This window comes from Bison bison, unplaced genomic scaffold, assembly GCF_000754665.1.
Source record: "Bison bison bison isolate TAMUID 2011002044 unplaced genomic scaffold, Bison_UMD1.0 scf7180017864382, whole genome shotgun sequence".
Lineage (NCBI taxonomy): Eukaryota > Metazoa > Chordata > Mammalia > Artiodactyla > Bovidae > Bison > Bison bison.
The window spans coordinates 3229399-3244237 of NW_011494954.1; positions in this window are offsets into that span (position 1 = coordinate 3229399).

Genomic DNA, 14839 nt, shown 5'->3' on the forward strand with positions numbered 1-14839 from the left:
AAAGACTTTTTTAAAGGTCCACATGGAAAAAAAGAAATCTTAAAAAGAAAAGAGGGAGAGAATATTACATAAGCTTGAGAAGGGGCTGGGGGGAAGTTGAAGGATCAAATGACTTGGCCTTGAAAATCCCAGATTTTTGTTTCTACTTCTTTCAGTTGGCCCATCTAGTTAGCACAACCCAGATTTAAGATGAGGAAAATTATACTCTATCTTTCAGTGAGAGGAGTAGCAAATACTTTGCAACAATTTTAAAATGTACTGCATATTTCTACTACACATTGAGTAGTTTTCTATTAAAAAAAATCTTTTAATATGGGCTTTTGGGTAACTTCTATGTGAAGTTTGTTTTGAAACTGATGGTTTATTCTCCAGTAAACAATATTGCTGTATTTAAGATTCATATCATTAGTTTTCATGAGGAAATTCTTTGTGTTTTGAGGTAACTAGTCTGCACATGTATGTTTATAATCCTAGCTATTAAAATGTTACAAGTGTATGCAGTTATGACTCTGGTTCTGAAGTACAGATATTGCTTTGGAAGATAAAATATTGTGTAGGGATGATGTAATGGTTTTGTTTAAATTTAAATTGGGGAAAATTTCCCCATTCCAGAGATAATTCACATAAGCACTGTAATGTATTAGGTCTTGCAAAGGTAAATCTATAAATTAGTTGTAATGAAAATACTATTACTTGTTGTAAAATAGATTAAAAAAACAGACCCAAATCTTACTTTTCCCAAATCTCTATCCTTGTCAAGTAACTTCATAGTTACTTTATAATTATAATTCCCCCTACTCTGACTCTTGGTCTTGTTCAATACATTTAGAAATGAGTGTGTCAATTGTGAACCTGGGTTTCATGAGTCTTTGCATGCTTGTACTTCTGTAATTGTCATAACCATGTTCTCAGACCAGCTTGATGTAGAAGGGATAAATGGACCATATCTGAGTTGCCCAAGTCATTCCAGCCAGAGCCAGCCTGGATTAGCCAATAGTCAGTACACCTGCAGACGTGTGAGTGGATCTAAAAATCTAAAGAACCCCAAGCAAACAAAGCCTAAATCATGAGTATACACTCAACAGCTAAATAGTGTTGTTTTAAGTCACTTACTTTCAGAATAGTTGCTCATTGAGCATTATTGTAGCAAGAAGTAACTGATACAGAAATTTATCCTAAGAGTTGGGTGATATTGTAATAAAAATCTAAACTATAGGGCACAATGTAGGGACAAGTTTTTAGCAGAAGGCTGGAAGTGCAGTGAAGAGAGAGTAAAAGGAGGTTGGAAAAATTGCAAGGGAGCTGCCAAAGGAAAATAATCAAAGTGAACATCCATGTAGTTGCAAAACACTTTGTAAAACTATTACTTGCTTTAACTTACCAAATAAATGTAACTAACAAATATTTTATCTTGAACACAGAAATTTCCAGGCAAAAACTTTGAAAACAAGAGTTATTTTGTATTTACTATATGTGAAAATGTACTACACTCAAGAGATGAGCCCAGAATAGTGGCTAGTGCAGTAGAAGAACAGAGGGTTCAGAACCTGCTAAGTTGGAAGTTAAAATTCTTTCTCATCTCTAGCTCTCAAACTAAGATATGTCATAATAGATAAAGACAAATCAAGGGTGCAGGTACGGGTCCTTTTATTACGACCCCAGAAAGCATTAAGCAGTTAATAGTACCCTTCACCTGGACAAAAGGGTTTCTGCAAACTGAATGTCCTGATTCCATAGCAGTCTGAACACTATAGTCCACTATAGTCCAAGCACTATAACCAAATATATAAAGAGATGCAACTCAAGAATAGCAAGTGTGGCTCTGAAGCTGAAAGCCTGCTAAATCAAACATTTTAAATACATTTAACATTTTTAAAAGAGATGCACTGGCAAAAGAATAAATAAGCTGATCAATAATCAACTGAGATTTTCAAAATGTAAATAGATCATTGTTATTGTTTAGTCGCTAAGTCACTTCAAACTCTTTGCAACCCCTATGGTGTAACAGGCCTCAGATAGTTCATTAGGACCACAAATTTATATGGTCAGGAAACAAGGTTTCAATGATCTTTACAGGAAAAAATTTCCAATGCTGTCTTTAGATGTGGCAAAAAGATGCTCTGGAAAAGGAGACATCCAAGTGATAAGGGCTAAAAGCTGTAGAGAATAAAAGAATGAGGAACCCTTGTTTGGTATCAGAATTGGACTTAAGAACATTCTCCATTACCATAATAGAGGACCTGGTTATAACTGCCCAGTGCAATTTCACAATTTCTAAATGAATGACTTCCAAAGAGCCTTGGGTTCTTTGTCTTTGCTAACAGTAGTATTGACTATTATCCTGCTGCATTTTTGCCAATGAGTGTTGGGTGTGAGTGGGACAGAAAATTTTTCTTTGGTCCATAGGACTTTAGATTAAAAGTAGCCACATTCAAATTCATGTATATCATAAGATCTTAGGGTAGGAACTTCTCTGTAATTAGATGAGAATTGAATTTGTTGTTGTTCAATTGCTAAGTCATGTCCAAATCTTCTAGACCCTGTGGACTGCAGCACGCCAGGCTTCTGAGTCTATCACCATCTCCTGGAGTTTGTTCAAATTCATGTCTATTGAGTTGATGATGCCATCCAACTATTTTATCCTCTGTCGTCCACTTCTCCTCCTGCCTCCAATCTTTCCTAGCAACAGGGTCTTTTCCAATGAATCAACTCTTTGCATCAGGTGGCCAATGCACTGGAGCTTCAGCTTCAGCATCAGTCCTTCCAATGAATATTCAGGATTGATTTCCTCTAGGATTGACTGGTTTGAACTCCTTGCTGTCCAAGGGACACTGATTTTGCATAAGGGAGGAAATGAAAGATTTTGCCCTTACAAGCAGATAGGCTCTTGCAAAATTGCTCAAATTCTTCATCTCTCTCTATTCACACTGTTTGACTTATAATTTGCACTGTTCTTTATCTCTGACTCTTAGCTCATCATATGACCTATTTGACCAGTAGAATTATGAACTCCAAATTCAAGAGGACTTACAGGTTTCTCTTGAATGTCTGCCATCACCCTGATGACATACATGACCAGTAATATCAGAGCTACATGGAGGACAGCTGAGTCAGGATCCCTCAATTTTCCAAACTGAAACCATATCAGGCTCAGCCCCAGATAGCTGAGTGAGCCTAGCTAAGATCTAAAAATTAACTAGATAAATTCACTGAAAGTGACCTCTTGCACTTGTCCACTTAGTAAATGCTTAATCGTTTGAAGACATTGTAATTTAGAGTTGCTACTTAGTATTTTATGGCAGTATATATTTGTAAAACTTTTTATGAAATATTTCAGGCAAACATAAAAATATTGATAATGCTAAAATTAAGATCAATATATCTAGCCATATTAAGAAATAAACATTCTGAATTCATTTGAAGCATCTATGTGTAACTCACCATTAAATTCTCTTTCTTTCCTATATCCCAGAGATAACAGTAATTTAAGCTTTTTTTTATTATCCTCACATTTTTATAATTCTAGTAAGTCAACAGTTTTTCTGCAAACATAATATTGCTTTTCATTTTTTTAATTATGTGATAGTAATATTATCATCTGCAATGGCTTTTTATGTTCATTATTATATATTTTTAGTTTTTACCATTTCAAAACACATTACACCAGTTCAACTGTTTTCACTATTGTGTTTCATTACTTTATGTGGCTGTGCTACAATTTACTAAAGCATTTCCTCCATATGGACATTATGTTATTATCATGTTAGGACATCAGACACCATTTTGTATATTGACTGCATATAAGACTTTGGTTTTAAATTTTATATCCTACTGTTCTGAGTTACTAAAAGCAATGAAAAGTTCTTAAACCAGCATATATTTTATTCATGCTTCAGGATTTGCCTTGTGTATTCAGCTAAGAAACATCAAATGTAGTACTGCTCATGTTGACATATTCCATACATCACAACTCTGCAAAGCCAGCAAAGTTCTCATAACCTAGATTGCCTTAACCACCAGGAACAGTAAGCAATTTTTTTAATAATATAAATTTTACTATCTTGTATAGACTTACTCAATATTTGATCAATCCTAGAAAAAAATTGCATTATTTGATGACAGTTTAGAGAGGTCAAAACAGACTCCTTGGCAATTCACTTTTTAGTCTTGGCTTGGTGATCATTGCTCTAAGTACAATTAAGAATGCAGAAAAGTATTTTATATGTGATTGGTTAACATTCTGTAGCAAGAAAGCAGGATTGGGAGTTTTAAGTGTGCAATAAGTGCTTTTAAGAAGGATAGTAATGAAGAACTGTAAATAAAGTTAAACACTTCTTAGTGATTCTACATGGGGCTTATTTGTCCTGCTGCTACTGCTGAGTCACTCCAGTCGTGTCCGACTCTGTGCGACCACAGAGACGGCAGCCCACCAGGCTCCCCTGTCTCTGGGATTCTTCAGGCAAGAACACTGGAGTGGGTTGCCATTTCCTTCTCCAATGCATGAAAGTGAAAAGTGAAAGTGAAGTCGCTCAGTCGTGCCCAACTCTTAGCGACCCCATGGACTGCAGCCCATCAGGCTCCTCCATTCATGGGATTTTCCAGGCAAAAGTACTGGAGTGGGTTGCCATAGACACAAATATTATTTTTACAAACCAGTGCATGGGTACCGAGGGAAGCCATTATTTGGATAAGTTCAGAAACATTAAAGGTAATATATTCAATGGAATTTGGGGACATGTGCTCCTGTTGATGCTGGTGCTGCAAAATGTTGACTTTATTTCAATGTCAAAATACTTATATTGAAACTCTGTACACTCCATTTAATTCACTATTAAGAGGAGCTTGATTTTTGAACTTGAGAAAATATAAATGTCTAGACAGACACATACTAAAGAATCATATAGATTACTTCTTACGTCTCAAAAAACATTATTAGAAAAAATCAAGACTCATAAATATTTTTCCTAGGCCAAAGACTGATCTTATTTAACAGTCTCTACTTATAATAATAAGAACAGTTTCTATTTCTATCACGATAATGTGATTTATAACACTTCAAGGTCCACAGAACAGAGTAAATAGTTGATATTAAGTAATTATCAAAACTTTTTCTTCAAAAACATTTTTAAAATAACAATGATCTATTATTCACTTTTTGAAGACAAGTCTTTATAATCATTTAGATTTTACAGTGCTTGAGTAATGTGTAATTGTGCCAACTTTCTACACTTTGTCTTTTCAAATTATCACAATTTTAAAGCAATCCATTTCCTTTCATTCATCTAGGTAGCAAATATTTTTATAAAAATTTTTCTTGTTTTATCCTGAATTCCTATTTCTATAAACCATACGTTAAAAATTCTAAATAAGCAACATTATGAAATGAGGTGACATCTACAAATTTTAATATAATAATGTGTCTGAATTGTATTGCAAATAATTAAGCATTCAATCAGCCATAAACCCTCAAGCTGAAGTCTTTACATATTTTTAGGCAATGATCTCCACTTAAAAACTAAACTTAAAATGTTTTCATAATCAATGGATTAATAGTCGTCAGCAAACAAAATCTAAGAGTTTAATACAGTGAACAGAAGTCTTCATATTTTCATTCAAGTCTATTCTTTAGACATCTCTACCATATTTGAGGCTCTTTCAGTTGTATATTGCTACCCAAAAAAATCAATCCAAAATATATTGGCTTAACACAACCTTGTTTTTTTTATTTCTCACAATTTCATAAGTTTCCTGAGCAATATTTCTTTTGGATCTTCCTATACTCACTCATACATTTGCATTCAACTACAGGTCAACCAGTGGTTAATATCAGAAAGAATGGCTGAGACAGTAGGATCTTTTTCCCCAACTGGTCTTTCATTCCTAAGGAAGCTCCTTTGATTTATTTAGATTCTGGTGATCTCAGAGTGTCCAAAGGGCAGGGCCAGCTTCATAATTTGTTATATTAATAACAGAGTATTTAACCAACAAAGGTCCTTCTAAGTCTGGTGCTCTGTAAGACTGCACAGGATGCATGCCCAGAAACCAGCCCTCAAAAAGGGCAAGAGACGAAGCTACAAAATTTCTTAGAGCCTTAGATCTTAAGTAACAAATTCACATCTGCCAGATTATGTGGATTAACACAAGTCTATGCTATGCTATGCTTAATCGCTCAGTCATGTCCAACTCTTGGCCACCTCATGAACTGTAGTCTGCCAGAATCCTCTGTTCATGGGGATTCTCCAGACAAGAATACTGAAGTGGGTTGCCATGCCCTCCTCCAAGGGATCTTCCCAACCCAGGGATCGAACTCAGGTGTCCTGCATTGCAGGCAGATTCTTTAGTATCTGAGCCACCAGGGAAGCCTATGAATACTGGATTGGGTAGCCTATCCCTTCTGCAGGGGATCTTCCCAACCCAGGAATTGACCCAGGGTCTCCTGCATTGCAGGGGGATTCTTTACCAGCTGAGTCACAGAGGAAGCCCCAAACACAATTTGAAGGCCAGTGCATATTCGAAGGGGAGGACCTGTATGGGGAGAATTTGTGATAATATTAAAATTCTATTCTAAGAAATGCTTTAATTCTACCCCTTCTTTTACCATCCAAACACCCTCAACATTTTCTCCCTTTCAAAACAGATAATCTTTAAAAATATTAACTAAATTCAGTTCAGTTCAGTTCAGTCGCTCAGTCATGTCCAACTCTTTGTGACCCCATGACTGCAGCATGCCAGGCCTCCCTGTCCATCACCAACTCCCGGAGTTTACTCAAACTCATATCCATTGAGTCGGTGATGTCATCCAAAAATCTTATCCTCTATTGTCCACATCTCCTCCTACCTTCAATCTTTCCGAGCATCAAGGTTCTTTCAAATGAGTCAGTTCTTTGCATCAGGTGGCCAAAGTATTGGAGTTTCAGCTTTAGCACCAGTCCTTCCAATGAATATTCAGGACTGATTTCTTTTATGATGGACTGGTTGGATCACCTAGCTGTCCAAGGGACTCCCAAGAGTCTTCTCCAGCACCTCAGTTCAAAATCATCAATTCTTCGGTGCTCAGCTTTCTTTATAGCCCAACTCTCACAATCCGTACATGACTACTGGAAAAACCATAGCTTTGACTAGATGGACCTTTGTTGGCAAAGTAATGTCTCTGCTTTTTAATATACTATCTAGATTGGTCATAACTTTTCTACCAAGGAGGAAGTGTCTTTTAATTTCATGGCTGCAAAAACTATCTGCAGTGATTTTGGAGCCCAAAAAATTAAAGTCTCTCACTGTTTCCACTCTCTCCCCATCTATCTGCCATGAAGTGATAGGACTGGATGCCATGATCTTAGTTTTCTGAATGTTGAGTTTTAAGCCAACATTTTCACTCTTCTCTTTCACATTCATCAAGAGGCTATTTAGTTCTTCTTCACTTTCTGCCATAAGGGTGGTGTCATCTGCATATCTGAGGTTATTGATATTTCTGCCTGCAATCTTGATTCCAGCTTGTACTTCATCCAATCCAGCAATTCTCATGGTGTACACTGCATATAAGTTAAATAAGCAGGGTGACAATATACAGCCTTGACATATTCCTTTCCTGATTTGGAACCAGTCTGTTGTTCCATGTCCAGTTCTAACTGTTGATTCTTGACCTTCATACAGATTTCTCTGGAGGCAGGTCAGGTGGTCTGGTATTTCCATCTCTTTCAGAATTTTCCAGTTTGTTGTGATCCACACAGTCCAAGTATTTGGCATATTCAGTAAAGCAGAAGTAGATATTTTTCTGGAACTCTGTTGCTTTTTTGATGATACAGTGGATGTCCACATTTTTATGTCTGGTTCCTCTGCCTTTTCTAAATCCAGCTTGAGCATCTGGAAGTTCACAGTTCTCATACTGTTGAAGCCTGGTTTGGAGAATTTTGGGCATTACTTTACTAGCATGTGAGATAAGTGCAATTGCGTGGTAGCTTGAATATTCTTTGGCATTGCCTTTCTTTGGGATTGGAAAGAAAACTGACCTTTTGCACTCCTGTGGCCACTGCTGAGTTTTCCAATTTTGCTGGCATATTGAGTGCAGCACTTTCACAACATCATCTTGTAGGATTTGAAATGGCACAGCTGGAATTCTGTCACCTCCACTAGCTTTGTTATATTTAATATCAGAACTTGATTTTCTTGACTTGCATCTTTTGATCACTTTAATCTAATTTCCCCTTCTTCTACATACTCACATCTTATTATTGTTGTTGTTGTTTTACAGTTACTAAATCATGTTTCACTCTTTCCAATCCCACTGACTGCAGCACACCAGGCTTCTCTGTCCTTCACTATATCCCTGAGTTTGCTCAAATTCATGTCCGCTGAGTTGGTGGTGCTATCTAACCATTTTGTCTTCAGCCATCCCCTTCTCCTTTTGCCTTCAACCTTTCCCAGCACAGGGTCTTCTCCAATGAGTTGGCTCTTTGCATCACATGGCCAAAATACTGGAGCCTCAGCTTCAGCAACAGTCCTTCCAAAGAATATATACAGGGTTGATATCCTTTAGGATTGACTGGTTTGATCTCTTTGCAGTCCAAGGGACTCTCAAAACTGTTCTTCAGCACTACAATTTGAAAGCATCAATTCTTTCATTGGTCAGCCTTCTTTAGGTTCCAACTTTCACATATATGAATGACTCCTGGAAAAACCTTAGCTTTGACTATATGGACCTTTTTCGGCAATGTGATGTCTCTGTTTTTTAAGTTTGCCATAGCTTTCCTTTCAAGGATCAAGTATCTATTAATTTCTGCAGTCACTAAAATTTCTCTTAATGACTGCATTCACCATCCTCAGTGATTTTGGAGCTCAAGAAAATAATATCTGTCACTGCTTCCACTTTTTTCCTTTCTATTTGCCATAAGGAGCTTGTGTAACTGAGTGAGACTATGAGCCATGCCATTCAGGGCCACCCAAGATGCACTGGTCATAGTGAAGAGTTCTGACAAAGTGTGGTCCACTGGAGGAAGAAATAGCAAACCACCCCAGTATTCTCATTGCAAGAACCCCAGAAACAGTATGAAAAGACAAAAAATACCCTCACCTATGGTAGCCAAAAATCTGACCTCTTTTTCCACGTGTTTGTTTATTTGGTTGTTTGATTTTTGAAGTATAAGTTGCCCACAACACTATGTTAGTTCTTGGTGTACAATACAGTGATTCAATATTTCTACAAATCACAAGCGATAAGTCTGGTTACCATCTGTCATTATAGATGTCATCAGAATTTAAATAGGAAAGAAGATTGAAAATGAGTAAATTAAAAAGCATTATTAAAAAGCTATATGTTTTCAATCTACATATATATTTATAAAAATATATTTGGAAGGCAAAAGGGAATACTACAAGATCTTCAGGTTGTTCATTAGACTATATAGAGATCTCTGCCAGGTAATTTATTATGAACAAATGCATTTAGGTGGGTGGATAGAGAGCTGTTCCATTTCGACAAAACTGTGTAATAATCTCTAGATGAGGTGTAAGCCCTTCCAAAGCACTGAAGTTCTGTATAGCTCAAATGAGAATTAGTCTCCGACTGTGCAAAATAGATCAGGCTGTGAACACACATTTCTGACCTGTAGTTCAAAGGGACTAGTCAGCTTTAAAGAGAACAAAGAAAGACTTTGTAAACTAAAATCTTTAAATCTAAGGAAGAAAGGGAAAAATCTAAGGTGCTGTCAAGTTCACCGTGGGCCACCCAAGTCCTTAGAGCAGGAGTGCTAATGTCGCTGGGCTATGATTAGCAATGAAAGACTCTTTATCATGTTTACAGATTCATATTTCCACCAACACTTGGATGTTTTCAGCATTATTTTAATGCTGTCTTCTGATTTTAACTTCTCTTTAAATGTAATCTTACCTCTAAAGGCAATGGGTCCCAGTTCTCTGCATTAGTTTTTACCTTTCAGTGGCATCCCATTACAGCTTCTCTACATTTTGATTCTAAATTTGCCTTGTGTTCCTGTTCTGATGTCTAAATTAGTGTAGGAGGGTAGGTAGTTTGGTCCTTATAATTGCTCGCCTCATCTTATCTGGAAGAGATACAACCATGTGTTTAGCAGAAAGGAAATTGACATAATATATGTTGTTGTAAGCTGTGATAATTGTAGAGACTTTGTTGGACCTATCCCTAGAAGGGAGTAAAAAGTTTAGTAACTGAGAACCGCAGGAGCTTTGCTGGTATCTTCCAACAAGAGCTCGAGGTTTTTGTTGTTACGGCAGTTTTTCCATTTGAGAAAGAGGAAAGAAGAGTAGTGATGTCTGTTTCCAATTTCAGGTTAATTGAGAGATTGGTTTATTCTTCTGAGAGTGCACCAAAGAGAAGAAAACCCATTATGGGAAAGAGGCAAAGAACCTAGGGAGAGGATAGATTGCCAGAAGTGTGGATATTATAGCATTGAACACAGGCATGAGACAGGCCCCCTTGCAGCTTCAGCCAGAAGGACTTGTTTCTGCCCCTACACTGATCGAGAGTGAGGCTGAGGACATTGAACAGGCTGGGCTTAGTGGGAATTTTCAGCTTCCCATATGCTGTTCACTACTGCCAGGCTGTATTATGTTAATTAAACCTCTTCTTTCAAAGTGGTGATTATAAAAGAGGTCTGCCAATGTCCAGCATAGTGTAGAAGCCCAGGAACAGAGAATGGGGGCTCTGCCAAGAGACAAGGGGAAGCCCAAACACCAGGACTCAGGCATTTTGGGGAAAGTGTGGTCAAAACAAGATTAACTGGTTTCTTGATGTATAAATGAAACAGTTAGCTCAGTCCCCAGAAAAAGCACTGTGAGTGGTAGATACCTAGAAGCCAAATTTACTAATTAGAATAGCCTCAAACAACCCCACATCTGCTGCCAAGGACATCAGTAAAAAAGAGTAGATGTGCTTTCCTCTACAGGGCCACTGTGCCTTTATACCCACCACTCCCTCTTATGTGGTGTGGTTTGAAATGGGAGGTTTTGCGTTAGCACTGAGAAAGAGTAAGACACTAAAAAGTTTGTGTAAGGAGATCCATTTTTGTAAAATAATGACAAAATATGCCTAAAATGGAGGAGAGTACATATGAGAGAAACAAAGTACGTGTGGAAGAGCACACAGGCAAACCCGGAGTGAGCTGCACGCAATAAAGGCAGCTCTGTTGCTCAGTCGTCTCTGACTCTTTTGGGACCCCATGTCTGTAGCCCCATGGACCTTAATTGATGGCTGCATGGCCCAGTGCTAGAGCGACTGTGAGGAAATATCCCACATCCAAGGGCAAAGAAGTCCCAGGAAGATGGTAGGAGGGATAAAATCGAGTTTAGCCTCAAACCCCATACCCGCCAGACGCACTCAGAGGGCTCAAACTAACCTTGTGCACACCAGGACCCAAAGGCCCACACAGACTGAAACAGCACTGGGTTTGAGTGTCTCCTGTGGAGGTACGGGTCAGCAATGGACCGCTGCAGGGAAGGGCTCTGGGTGCAGCAGTCTTGGGTATGGCATTAGCCCTCTTGGAGGAGGTCACCATTAACCCCACAAGAGAGCTGACAGAACTTACACAGGACTGGGGAAACCGACTTTTGGAGGGCACAAACAGAACCTTGTGTGCATCAGGATCCAGGAGAAAGGAGCAGTGACCCCACAAAACTGACCCAGACTTGCCTGTGAGTGTCCAAGAGTCTCCAGTGGAGGCATGGGTAGGCTGTGGCCTGCTGCTGGGTTGGGGGCACTGAGTATAGCAGTGTCTGCATGGGACCTTTCGAAGGAGGTCCCTATAATCATCATTATCTCCACCATAGTTTGGCCCCAGGAAAATAAAAGGGAGGGAACACAGCTCCACCCATCAGCAGAAAATTGGATTAAAGATTTACTGAGCATGGCCCCACCCATCAGAACAAGACCCAGTTTCCCCCTCTGTTAGTCTCTCCCATCAGGAAGCTTCCCTAAGCCTCTTATCCTTCTCCATCAGAGGGCAGACAGAGTGAAAACCACATCACAGAAAACTAGCCAATCTGACCACATGGACCACAGCCTTATCTAACTCAATGAAACTATGAGCCATGCCATGTAGGGCCACCCAAGACAGACAGGTCATGGTGGAGAGTTCTGACAAAACGTAGTCCACTGGAGAAGGGAATGGCAAACCACTTCAGTATTCTTGCCTTGAGAACTCCATGAACAGTATGAAAAGGCAAAAAGATAGGACTCTGAAAGATAAACTCCCCAGGTGGGTAGGTGCCCAATATGCTATTTGAGATCAGTGGAGAAATAACTCCAGAAAGAATGAAGTGATGGAACCAAAGCAAAAACAACACCCAGTAGTGGATGTGACTGGTGATGGATGTAAAGTCTGATGTTCTAAAGAGCAATATTGCATAGGAACCTGGAATGTTAAGTCCATGAATCAAGGCAAATTGGAAGTGGTCAAACAGGAGATGGCAAGAGTGAACGTTGACATTTTAGGAATCAGAGAACTAAAATGGACTGAAATCAGGGAATTTAACTCAGATGACCATTATATCTACTACTGTGGGCAAGAATCCCTTAGCAGAAATGGAGTAGCCATCATATCTGTATGCAGGTCGAAAAGCAACAGTTAGAACTGTACATAGAACAGACTGGTTCCAAATCAGGAAAGGAGTATGTCAAGGCTGTATATTGTCATCCTGCTTATTTAACTTATATGCAGTGTACATCATGAGAAATGCTGGACTGGATGAAGTACAAGCTGGAATCAAGATGCTGGGAGAAATATCAATAACCTCAGATATGCAAATAGCACCACGCTTATGGCAGAAATTGAAGAATTAAACAGCCTCTTGATGAATGTGAAAGAGGAGAGTGAAAATGTTGGCTTTAAACTCAACATTCAGAAAACTGAGATCATGGCATCTGCTCTCATCACTTTAGGGCAAATACATATGGAAACAGGGGAAACAGTGACAGACTTTATTTTGGGGAGCTTCAAAGTCACTGCAGGTGGTGACTGCAACCCTGAAATTAAAAGACACTTTCTCCTTGGAAGAAAAGTTATGACCAATCTAGACAGTATATTAAAAAGCAGAGACATTACTTTGCCAACAAAAGCCCATCTAGTCAAAGCTATGGTTTTTCCAATAGTCATATATGAAAATGAGAGTTGGACTGTAAAGAGAGCTGAGAGCCAAAGAATTGATGCTTTTGAACTGTGGTATTGGAGAAGACTCTTGAGAGTCCCTTGGATTGCAAGGAGATCCAACCATTCCATCCTAAAGGAAATCAGTCCTGAATATACATTGGAAGGACTGATGCTGAAGCTGAAACTCCAATACTTTGGCCACCTGATGCGAAGAACTGTCTCATTGGAAAATACCCTGATGCTGGGAAAGATTGAAGGCAGAAGGAGAAGGGGATGACAGAGGATGAGATGGTTGGGTGGCACTGCCAACCGATGGACATGAGTTTGAGTAAACTCTGGGAGTTGTTGATGGACAAGGAGGCCTGGCGTGCTACAGTCTATGGTGTCAGAAAGAGTCAAACAGGACTGAGCTACTGAACTGAACTGAACTTCTACATGACTGCCAATAAATAATTAATAGAAGAATATATAGGTCAACTGATAAATAGAAGTTCAGAAGTGATGTAGAAAAGTGGAAATAAGAGAAAAGATGAAATAGAAAAAAATATAATAAAAACTTCATTTTAAAAGTTGCAATCATGTATATTATTCAGTCTAAATGTTGCATTTTTATAAGATTACATGTGTTTGAACACATAATAATAAAAATTAGAGGAACCTCAGGTAGTATGAAATGTTGATTCTTGAAAGAAGTAAAGTTACTTCTATGCTCCTTTCATGTTAATTCCTGAACAAGTAAATAGCTGAACAGCCATCAATAGTTATGATACACTTATGGAACCCATGAAATGTCAAGCATTATTCTAGTTGTAGGACCCAATAGTCTCTCTCCTCTCACTATTCCTCTTTCCACTTCATAAGAATAATAAGGTAGTGTGATGTGCTGTGGGCCATGAACAAGAGGAACCAGCTCTACCAAATAATAACCAGCAGCAATGGGTATGGTGACACTTTCCCAATAGGGATGAAGAATGGAGATGTTCATATATCCATAGTACAAATGTGAAAGATAAGTTTCTAACCATGTCCTGAACACATACACCCTGCCCACACACCTTTATAAATGAAATTGTCTTCAAACAGTGATTTTTTTTAATATAAAACTTCTAAAGTACTACTTAGTTCCCATAACGTTTCATCTTCTTAACACATTTATTTTGATCCTGAGTGTTCATTGGAAGGACTGATGTTGAAGCTGAAACTCCAATACTTTGGCCACCTGATGCAAAGAGCTGACTCATTTGAAAAGACCCTGATGCTGGGAAAGATTGAGGGCAGTAGGAGAAGGGGATGACGGAGGATGAGATGGTTGGATGGCATCACTGTCTCAGTGGACATGGGTTTGGGTAGACTCCAGCAGTTGGTGATAGATAAGGAGGCCTGGCTGAGAAGGCAATGGTGACCCACTCCAGTACTCTTGCCTGGAAAATCCCATAGGTGGAGGAGCCTGGTAGGCTGCAGTCCATGGGGTCGCATAGAGTCGGACATGACTGAGCAACTTCACTTTCACTCTTCACTTTTGTGCATTGGAGAAGGACATGGCAACCCACTCCAGTGTCCTTGCCTGGAGAATCCCAGGGACGGAGGAGCCTGGTGGGCTGCCGTCCATGTGGTCACACAGAGTCGGACACGACTGAAGCGACTTAGCAGCAGCAGCAGCAGGGAGGCCTGGCATGCTGCGATTCATGGGGTCACAAAAAGTCGGACATGGCTGAGTGACTGAA